Source organism: Hevea brasiliensis, chromosome 8 (assembly GCF_030052815.1).
Source record: "Hevea brasiliensis isolate MT/VB/25A 57/8 chromosome 8, ASM3005281v1, whole genome shotgun sequence".
NCBI classification, from domain to species: domain Eukaryota; kingdom Viridiplantae; phylum Streptophyta; class Magnoliopsida; order Malpighiales; family Euphorbiaceae; genus Hevea; species Hevea brasiliensis.
In genome coordinates this window covers 10201834-10212398 of record NC_079500.1, presented here as the reverse complement: position 1 = coordinate 10212398, position 10565 = coordinate 10201834, and the positions used below count along the sequence as shown (strand labels likewise).

The 10565-nt window shown below is 35.3% G+C and overlaps 1 pseudogene; it reads left to right on the top strand.

Moving 5' to 3' along the window:
- Positions 1 to 1031: 1031 nt before the first annotated feature.
- On the top strand, positions 1032 to 3781 carry LOC110646767 (ABC transporter G family member 1-like; annotated as a pseudogene).
- The last annotated feature ends 6784 nt before the right edge of the window (positions 3782 to 10565 follow it).

The window sequence follows — 10565 nt, the reverse complement described above, 5'->3', positions numbered from 1 at the left end:
GCAAAAAAAAAAAAAAAGGTTAATTGATACCAGAACAACAACAATAATATCATTTATGAAATGATTAATACTTAAAATAATTATAAATTAATTATTTGAATCCCAGATAAAGTGATTGAGTTTTTTTTTTTTTTTCTAATTACAAACCTAACCTATACATCAAAATTAGAAATTATAAAAATGGAGATTCAATAATTGAGTTAAAGAAGGAAATCAAGTAAAGAAATGTCAAAAAATATATATAATCTTTAGTTTTATTATTTTTTCTTATCATTTATCATAGTCCCTTTTTTATATTTTTATTTTTAATATTTTTTATTTTGAGAGTATTCTAAATAGTTATTCATATTTTTATAATATTTAATTATTATTTTGTTATTTTTAAAATAATTTTTAGCATAATAATATTTCAATTTCATTATTATTATTATTATTATAAAAGAAATTGGGTTTGGGGGGGGGGGTGGGGTGGGGGTGGGGGTGGGGGTGGGTGTTGGTGGGCCTCCCTAAGTGATAGCCGAACCCTAGTTAGCCAGCGAAACAAAACAGTAAACTCTTCCCCTGGCCGGGTAAGGAAAGCCAACTGAAGAAGCTCGACTTGTGCCGATAATAAGAGAAGCAAAACCAGATATTTGAGAGAACTTCTCTCGCAAAAAAGAAAAAAAAAAAGGGATAATTTTTCTTCCTCTGGCAACGCGAACAACACATTTAAATCCAAGGTAAAATCTTTATTTTACTGTTTTACATAAATAATGTAAAATAATATTAAGATTTTAACTCAAAATTTCATGATCTGAATTAATATGATTTTAATATTATTAAATTAAAATTTATAATTAATTATAATATATTTAAATCCACACTTCCGAATCATTCACTTAGTTTATAAATTATTTCGTTTAACTAGTTGTGTTTTATGGCATAATTAACTCTTTCATTAATTAATAGTACTTCATTTAATTTGGATTTACATTTAACATTTTCTTTGTTGCATACATTTATTTTATTTTTTTATATAACTTTTAATATTATGTGTTGCAGGGAGACTGAGTTCAAATACGAAACAAACAGGGGATATTCTAATCAATGGTCATAAACAAAGACTGGCTTATGGCACATCGGTATGAAAATTAAAAATAAAGAAAAAAAAATTCCAAATTTTCAACTTTTTCCCCAGTATTGATATGTGCAAAGATTATAGTTCTTGAGATATAATGATAATTAAAATTTTTAATATCGAATCAATTAATTTGGATGTGGCAATAGCAACTCTTGAAATTCATATATTTAAAATAGAAAGTACTTCAAATTTGAATTTGATGTAATTTATTTTGTTTAAAAATAAAGCCAATTATCCAAATCATGAATCCAGACACTATAATCTAACAAGTTTTCTTGAATTTTAATTTGGTATGAACTTAGGCATATGTAACTCAAGATGACACTTTGACCACAACCTTAACGGTTAGAGAAGCAGTTTACTACTCAGCTCAACTTCATTTGTCAGATTCAATGTCAAAATCAGAAAAGAAGTAAAGGGCTGAAATGACAATAAGAGAAATGGTTTACAAGATGCCATGAACACGAGAATAGGAAGCTGGGGATCTAAAGGCCTTAGTGGTGGGCAGAAGAGGAGAGTTAGCATTTGTATAGAGATCCTAACACACCCAAAACTTCTCTTCCTTGATGAACCCACAAGTGGGCTTGATAGTGCGGCTTCATATTATGTCATGAGTGGAATTGCAACTTTAGAACAGAAAGATGGAATTAAAAGAACTATCGTTGCATCCATTCATCAGCCTGGCAGTGAAGTCTTTCAGCTATTCAAAAGCCTTTGCCATCTTTTTTCTGGTAAAGTGGTATATTTTGGCCCGGCTTCTGCAGCAAATGAGGTATGTATGCTTTTAAGATTTCATATAGGTTAACTGATCAAATTTATGCAGAATTATGGGAAAAATTCAATTGATGGATCCATCTTTCTTTTGGTTATCCATACAGTTTTTTTCTTTGAATGGCTTCCCCTGCCCTACTCTCCAGAACCCATCTAATCATTTCCTGAAAACAATAAACAAAGATTTTGAGAAGGTATGATATGACGTTCACTCAAAATCCTTACTTTTTTTTTTCTTTTTATTTTAGCCCAAAATGATTTTTTTTTAAGGAATTCAAAGTTGTGACTGTGTTCTTTACATAATTAATTAACAGGATCTTGAACAAAGTAATAGTGAGGCAATGAGCATAGAGGAAGCCATTACTACACTTATAAAGTCATACAAATCATCTACCAATTACAAACAAGTTCAAAGACAAGTTGCTGAAATATGCAAACAAGTGAGCAAAAAACTACAACATTTGAGTTATAGATAACATAGGAAATGACGATTAAACATATATAAAACTAATGGGTGTAGGATTCTAGAGCACTAGAGCAGGAAAGAACTCATGCTAGCTTCCTCACTCAGAGTCTCATCCTTACAAGAAGATCATCTATAAACATGTTTCGAGACCATGGCTACTACTGGCTGCGTTTCGGTATCTATGTGTCCCTGGCTATAAGTCTTGCTACTGTGTTTCCAGATCCTGGATTTAGTTATAAATCGATCCAGGTAAGACAGACCACAGAGTGTGTAGCTTAAGAATTAATATCAAGAAAGGAAATTTGATTATTAAGATGACATACAAGCATGAATTAACCATTAATTATGGAATCAATTATTGCAGGATAGAGGCTCACTAATAATGTTTATTGCTACTTTCTTAACTTTCATGACCATTGGTGGATTCCCTTCTTTTGTGGAGGACATGAAGGTACATTTATTACTACATTAATTTTGCTATCTTGCATTGAAAATATTAATATCTAGCAAGGAAATTTTTATGCCACTAGCTAGTTGAATAAAAGACAGCATGCCTTATTAGTTTAGACACGTTCAATTACAAGGCTAATCAAATTGTATAAAAATTTATTAAAAATAAATATTATTTCTCTCTTTTCTCGATACAAGACTACTTTGCTGTTGTATCTTGATTGATTGAATGAGAAATACTTTTCCTATTTTCTACTACAGTTGTGACACTTTCCTCCTAAATCCAGGTATTTGAACAAGAAAGATTAAATGGGCATTATGGAGCAGCTGCATTTGTCCTTGGCAACACATTCTCTTCTATACCATACTTGCTGCTGATGTCACTAATTCCTGGAGCTATTACTTACTATCTTCCTGGGCTTTAAAGGGGTTCTGAACACTTCCCATACTTCTTTATGACATTATTCATTTGTCTGATGTTGGTTGAGAGCATGATGATGATTGTTGAAAGCATTATACCTAATTTTCTGATGGGTATTATAACTGGATCTGGGATTCAAGGAATCATGTGTTTAGGTGGAGGATTCTTTAGGTTGCCAAATGACCTTCTAGGAGCATTTTGGAAGTACCCTATGTACTATATTTCTTTCCATAGGTATGCTTACCAGGGCATGTTCAAGAATGAGTTTGAAGGACTGACCTTTCCTGCTAATCCTAAAGTTGGACACCTGGAAGGTTCACCAACCATTGGTGGTGAAGAAATTTTGAGGAATATATGGCAAGTGGATTTGAGTTACTCTAAGTGGGTTGATCTTGCCATTCTGTTAGGAATGGTTATTCTTTACGGGCTTCTGTTCTTAGGTATTATCAAGACTACAGAGAAGGTTAAGCCTATGATTGCAGCTTTTGTTTCAGTGCCTCCTAATCAAACTACACAAGTTATGGAGAATCCCATCACTACACCTTTGCATTAAGAGAGTGTGTAGTGAATGTAGCAATGCTATTGCTTATATTAATTAGAGATCAATGACAAAATATTCTCGTTAGTAAAATCTTGGGCTACATCTGGTATGACATAATGCAATATAGTATAATCAATTATATAATAAAATAAATAATGTAATGTAATACAATATAATTGTTATTATGTTTTTATATTTGGTTGCAAAATAAAAATATAAGTAATGTAATGTGATGATAATTTTTAGTTTAATATTTATTTTATTTATGGTGATAATAATAAGTAGTAAAGGTTACAATGATTAGTGATTAGGTGGTGGTGGTAATGGCTATGTTAAATAACCAAGTGGTTATAGTGGTAGTGGTAGTTAGGTGGTGGTGGTAATGGTGGCAACAGTAATCAAGTGACGGTAGTGGTGATGGTGGTAGCAATAATGGCATGATGGTGGTAGCAGTGGCAACGATGCCCAAGTGGGGGTGGTGATTACAATAGTAGGGACAGTGATAAGCTGGTGGCGGTATTGGTGATGGTGGTGATAGAAAACTATGCAGCAAGTTGTAATCATTTTTGTTTATGATGATAAAGGTGATCTCAAGATAAGTAAATGAAAAAATTTAAATTTAAGATATCTTCTACTCTCTATGCTTTGAAAATAGAAAAAGATCAAATAAACTATTTTTTTTTAGTACATTGACTAAGTTATCCTACCGTCTTCATTTTATGATAGAGACTATTCCCCCTCAAGCTTTGGATGTGCAAAATGTGGCCTTTCCCTATAAATGCATACCCTTTTCTTGGACATGACTCGCAGCACCAATAATCACTCTATTTCTCACACTTCAACAAAAAACATACCCCATGGCTTCTTTGCATAGTGACCGAGAAATTATGACTACATTGGAAGTGGAAACTATGAATCCACTACCAACCACTAGAAAAGCTAGAGAAAGAGGTGGTGGTAGTGGTGGGTGTGGTGGAATTGATGGTGTTTTCTTGACTTGGGAGGACTTGCGGGTGACTGTTTCAAATGGGAGAAAAGGTAGCAAATCCATCCTCCAGGGTGTAACTAGTTATACCTAGCCTAGTTAGCTATTGGTTGTAATGGGTCCTTCATGTTGTGGCAAGTTTACCCTTCTTAATGAGTTAGTGTTGAAAATCAGAGGATGAGAAGGATGGAATTAAATGAAATTTTTATTATGAAAAACTAAATTGAAATTTTACAATCTACTTTCTCAAAAATGTTCACATGCACGCCACTTACACCTAAAACACTCATACACTCTCACTTGAATACAAATGCACATACAAGTGTTTCACACTATCTCACATTCTCCCTTTTACACTTGCACACATACTGGCACTTGACACTCTTGCGCACCTAGATGAAGGAGCAGAAGCATGTTGATTAGTTCATTAGAGCAGTGAATTTCAAAAATTTTCTTCTAGGGTTTCATGCATCATGCCACATCTCTTATGTGCCTAATTAATTTCAACACTCAATTGTATATTAAAACACTTTTAATATGTATTAGGATCTATATTTGCCATTCAAGATTATGAATTAACAAATTAATTCATTTAAACCCTAGTTTAAAGGAGAAGTTAGAGTACTAACCTCTTTGATGCACTATGGATGTAATTGACACCTTTAGGAAGCACCTAGGATCTCAAGTGTTGTCCCTCTAGTTTGTTCACACTAAGATCACCAATGGGCAGCCCCCAATTTGCTTCTCAAGCCTTTGCCAACCAATTATAAATTGAGTTTTTGCCTTTAGAGAGATAGTATATATGTATAGGACACTAGAAACAATTTCTAGCAATTTTAATTCAAAGGATTTTTGGGCAATTCTCTTTGAATTAATGAGACAAGATGAAGAGGAGAGGGAGAGAGGTATGCTACCACACTTTAGACAAGAGAATGTTATATTTTATTCTTCTTTTTTTTCCCTTTTATAATTAGGTCATTAAGTTACTTAAACCCTATGCCACATATCACTACCACATTGTATCTTATTATTAATTGACTTAATCACATTAAGCCAAGTGTCAAAACTAGACTTAATCTTGACTTTGATCATCTTACATGATAGAAAGACCAATGGCAAGTTTATATGATACCATGTGTCACCATCTCATGGTGCTACATGTCACCATGACCAAATTACCCTTATATTGTAATTTTGAGTTCTCAACCCAAAATCATTATTTCTCCTCTTCTAATCAATTTATATCAAATATAAATTAATTAATTAATATCTATTAATTAATTTCTCATAATTAAATTCAGATTTAAACACTTTAAATATAATTTTAACTTATACTATACATCCAATAACCTAGATTTGGTTTCAAGCCATGCTAGGGACTTTGTAATCTCATTGCAAACCAAACATATTTAACTAATTAATTAAACTCTTTAATTAATCAATTAAATCACATTTTACTTGGTGATTATCTTGTGTATGTATGTGACTCACTAGGCTCATCACCAATTGGCAATGAGAAATGATATTGTTATGGAAAGTCAATCACTATGTTATGGAAAGTCAATCACTATATTATTTCTCTGTATATTTTGTATTCTATATTCCTATTTAGGATTTCTTATTTAGGATTTCTTCCTAATTAGTAGAACACAATTATAGGAATCAATTGTATATATATACCCATATACAGATTAATTGAAATCAATGAGAATCATCTCTTTTTACATGGTATCAGAGCAGGTCATCAATCTAGGGTGACTATTTGTTCTCACTACCCAGCTCAGGAGAGACCTTGGCCGCTGACCGGCCGTTTCAACCCCGATCAACATCGCCGGTGTCGCCTCAACCCTCTCATTCCACCACTGTGTGCTGTTGCCTGATCCAGTATACCATTAAAGGACTTCTGAGGTTTGGCTCTCAGATCCTATTTCGGTATTTGCTTGATTTGTGACTTTGGGTTATTTTGCTGCTATAAGTACTTTGGATTAGCGTTTTGGTTAGTTTTCTTTGTCTCAACAAATGGCAGACAATAAGAATGTTATTTCTGATGTGATTCCTGTGATGACTAAGATCACGGAACACAAACTTAATGGTTCGAATTACCTAGAGTGGAGTAAGACTGTTAAGGTCTATTTGCGTAGCATTGATAAGGATGATCACCTTACTAAAGATCCACCCACTGATGATACACGAAAAACTTGGCTAAGGGAGGATGCTCGGTTATTTTTGCAGCTTTGGAACTCGATTCATAGTGAGGTAATTAGTTTAATTAATCACTGTGAATTTGTTAAGGAATTGATGGATTACTTAGATTTTCTGTATTCTGGTAAAGGGAATATCTCCCGTATTTATGATGTTTGTAAAGCATTCTACCGTGCTGAGAAAGAGGATAAGTCTCTCACGGCTTATTTTATGGATTTTAAACGGGTATATGAGGAACTTAATGTATTGTTTCCTTTTAGTCCTGATGTGAAAGTTCAGCAGGCCCAACAGAACAAGCGGCTATTATGAGTTTTCTTGCAGGCCTTCCTTCAGAGTATGAGACTGCTAAATCTCAGATTCTCTCCAGTTCTGAGATTTCCTCTTTGCATAAAACGTTCACACAGGTCCTTCGTACAGAGAGTACTCAATCTTCACAGCCTGCCAGTAGTGCTCTTATTAGCCGTAATCCAAATGGACAACAGGGTAATAGAAGAGGAAGTAGAGGAGGAATTACAGGCAACAGAAGTAATCAGCGTAATGGAGAGGCTAGTTCTAATCAGGACTCAAGAGGAGTCATTTGTTATTATTGCCATGAGCCTGGCCATACAAAATATAATTGTCCGCAACTTCAGAAAAAAAATCAGCGATCACAGATGGCAAATATAGCGTGAGAGAATTCTCTGATATCTTCCTCTGAGAAAACTATCTTGGTATCTGCAGAGGATTTTGCACAATTTTCCCAGTATCAGGCATCTCTAAAGCCTACCAGTTCCCCTGTCACTGCGATCGCTGAGTCAGGTAAATCCACTACATGCCTTGTGTCTTCTTCATCCAAATGGGTTATTGATTCTGGTGCGACAGATCACATGACAGGTAATTCTAGTCTTCTATCTGCTTTTCAGTCTAATCTCACTTCCTCTACTGTTACTTTAGCTGATGGTTCTACTTCTTGTGTCATGGGTTCTGGAACTGCGAACCCGACTTCGTCAATTTCTTTGTCTTCTGTTTTGTGTCTACCAAAATTCTCTTTTAATCTACTTTCTGTTAGTAAACTTACTCGTACCTTAAATTATTCTGTTTTCTTTTTTCCTGACCAGTGTTTGTTTCAGGATCTTATGACAAAGCAGATTATTGGTAGAGGACGCGAGTCAGGTGGTCTCTACATTCTGGAAAATCATGTACCGCGGTCGCTTGTTTGCTCCAGTACCTTAACACCTCTTGAAGCTCATTGTAGATTGGGTCATCCTTCTTTGTCTACCATGAAGAAGCTGTGTCCTCAATTTCAGTCTTTATCAGTACTAGAATGTGAGTCGTGTCAGTTTGCAAAACATCATCGTTTGCCTTCTGTGTCTAGAGTCAATAAACGGGCTTCATCCCCTTTTGAGCTAGTTCATTCTGATGTTTGGGGTCCTTGTTCGGTTACATCTAAAACTGGATTTCATTATTTTGTTACTTTTGTTGATGATTACTCTCGTGTTACCTGGTTATATTTAATGAAGAATCGTTCTGAGTTATTTTCAATCTTTTGTGCTTTTTGTAATGAAATCAAAACTCAATTTAATATTTCTGTGCGCATATTAAGAAGTGACAATGCCAAAGAATACTTTTCAGCACAATTTCAGCCTTATATGATACAAAATGGCATTCTTCATCAGTCTTCCTGTGTGGATACCCCATCCCAAAATGGCGTGGTCGAAATAAAAAATCGTCATCTTCTTGAGGTAACTCGTGCTCTTCTTTTTCAGATGAAAGTACCTAAACACTTTTGGGCGGATGCAGTTTCTACGGCATGTTTTTTGATCAATCGCATGTCGTCTTCTGTCCTTAATGGGGATATTCCTTATACTACTTTGTTTCCTATAAAATCTTTATTCCCTATTGAATCCCGTATTTTTGGTTGTACCTGTTTTGTGCGTGATGTTCATCCACAGGTTACTAAATTGGATCCAAAATCTCTCAAATGTGTCTTCCTTGGGTACTCCCAGCTCCAAAAAGGGTACCGTTATTTCTCTCCTACTCTTAATCGTTATCTTGTTTCTGCAGATGTCACATTTTTTGAGTCCACTCCATTTTTTCCTCCATCATCTGTGTATGAGAGTCAGGGGGAGGAGGATGATCTCTTAATATATACTGTCCAACCAATGTCTAGTCCTCTCCCACAGCCTGTTCCTTCTGTCCCTAGACCTACTCGACCTCCCGTTGTTCATGTTTATTCCAGGAGATTGGAGATTCCTCACTCAGATCCTCCACCAGCTACTTCGTTGGGAGATCCTGTACCTCATACTAATCATGATTCTGATCTAGACTTACCCATTGCTCTTCATAAAGGTAAACGTTTATGTACTTACCCTATCTCTTCTTTTATTTCTTATAATCAATTGTCTTCTTGTTCTCGGTGTTTTGTTACTTCTTTAGACTCTGTTCCTATCCCTAATACTGTTGATGAGGCACTATCTCATCCTGGCTGGTGTGATGCTATGAAAGAGGAAATGGAGGCTTTAGATGCTAATGGTACATGGGAACTATTGCCTTTGCCCACTGGTAAGAAAGCAAATTGGTTGCAAATGGGTATTTACAGTAAAGGTAAATCATGATGGTTCTGTGGCTAGGTTAAAAGCATGCCTTGTAGCAAAAGGATATGCTCAGACATATGGGGTTGATTACTCTGATACTTTTTCTCCTGTAGCTAAACTTACTTCTATTCACTTGTTTATCTCTTTAGCAGCTACATATGATTGGCCCCTGCATCAATTGGATATCAAGAATGCTTTCCTTCATGGTGATCTTCAGGAGGAGGTGTATATGGAGCAACCACCTGGGTTTGTTGCTCAAGGGGAGTTGGATAAAGTTTGTAGGCTTCGGAAGTCTCTTTATGGCTTGAAACAAAGTCCTAGGGCATGGTTTGGGAGATTCAGTGAAGCAGTACAGGAATTTGGTATGCAAAAGAGTAAGTGTGATCACTCAGTATTTTATAGGCAATCTGAGGCTGGTCTAATTCTCTTGGTAGTCTATGTGGATGACATTGTCATCACTGGGAGTGACTCTGCGGGTATTTCATCTCTTAAAACCTTCCTCTAAACTCAGTTTCAAACCAAAGACTTGGGATTGTTAAAGTATTTCTTGGGTATCGAAGTTATGAGAAGTAAGAAGGGTATTTTCTTGTCTCAAAGAAAATATGTTCTCGATCTATTGACAGAGACAGGAAAATTAGGTGCTAAACCTTGTAGCGTACCAATGACTCCAACTTTACAACTGTTAGCAGGGGATAGTGAGTTGTTTGAAGATCCAGAGAGATATAGGAGATTGGTAGGAAAATTGAACTACCTTACAGTCACTCGTCCTGACATTGCTTATGCCGTTAGTGTGGTAAGTCAGTTTATGTCTTCCCCAACTGTTGCACATTGGGAAGCCTTGGAACAAATCTTGTGTTATCTGAAGGGCGCTCAAGGAAGAGGTTTGCTATATGGTAATCATGGGCATTTGAATGTTGAATGTTTTTCAGATGCCGACTGGGCTGGATCTAAGGTTGACAGGAGGTCAACTACTGGATATTGCGTTTTTATTGGAGGAAATTTGGTGTCTTAGAGAAGCAAGAAGCAGAGTGTAGTT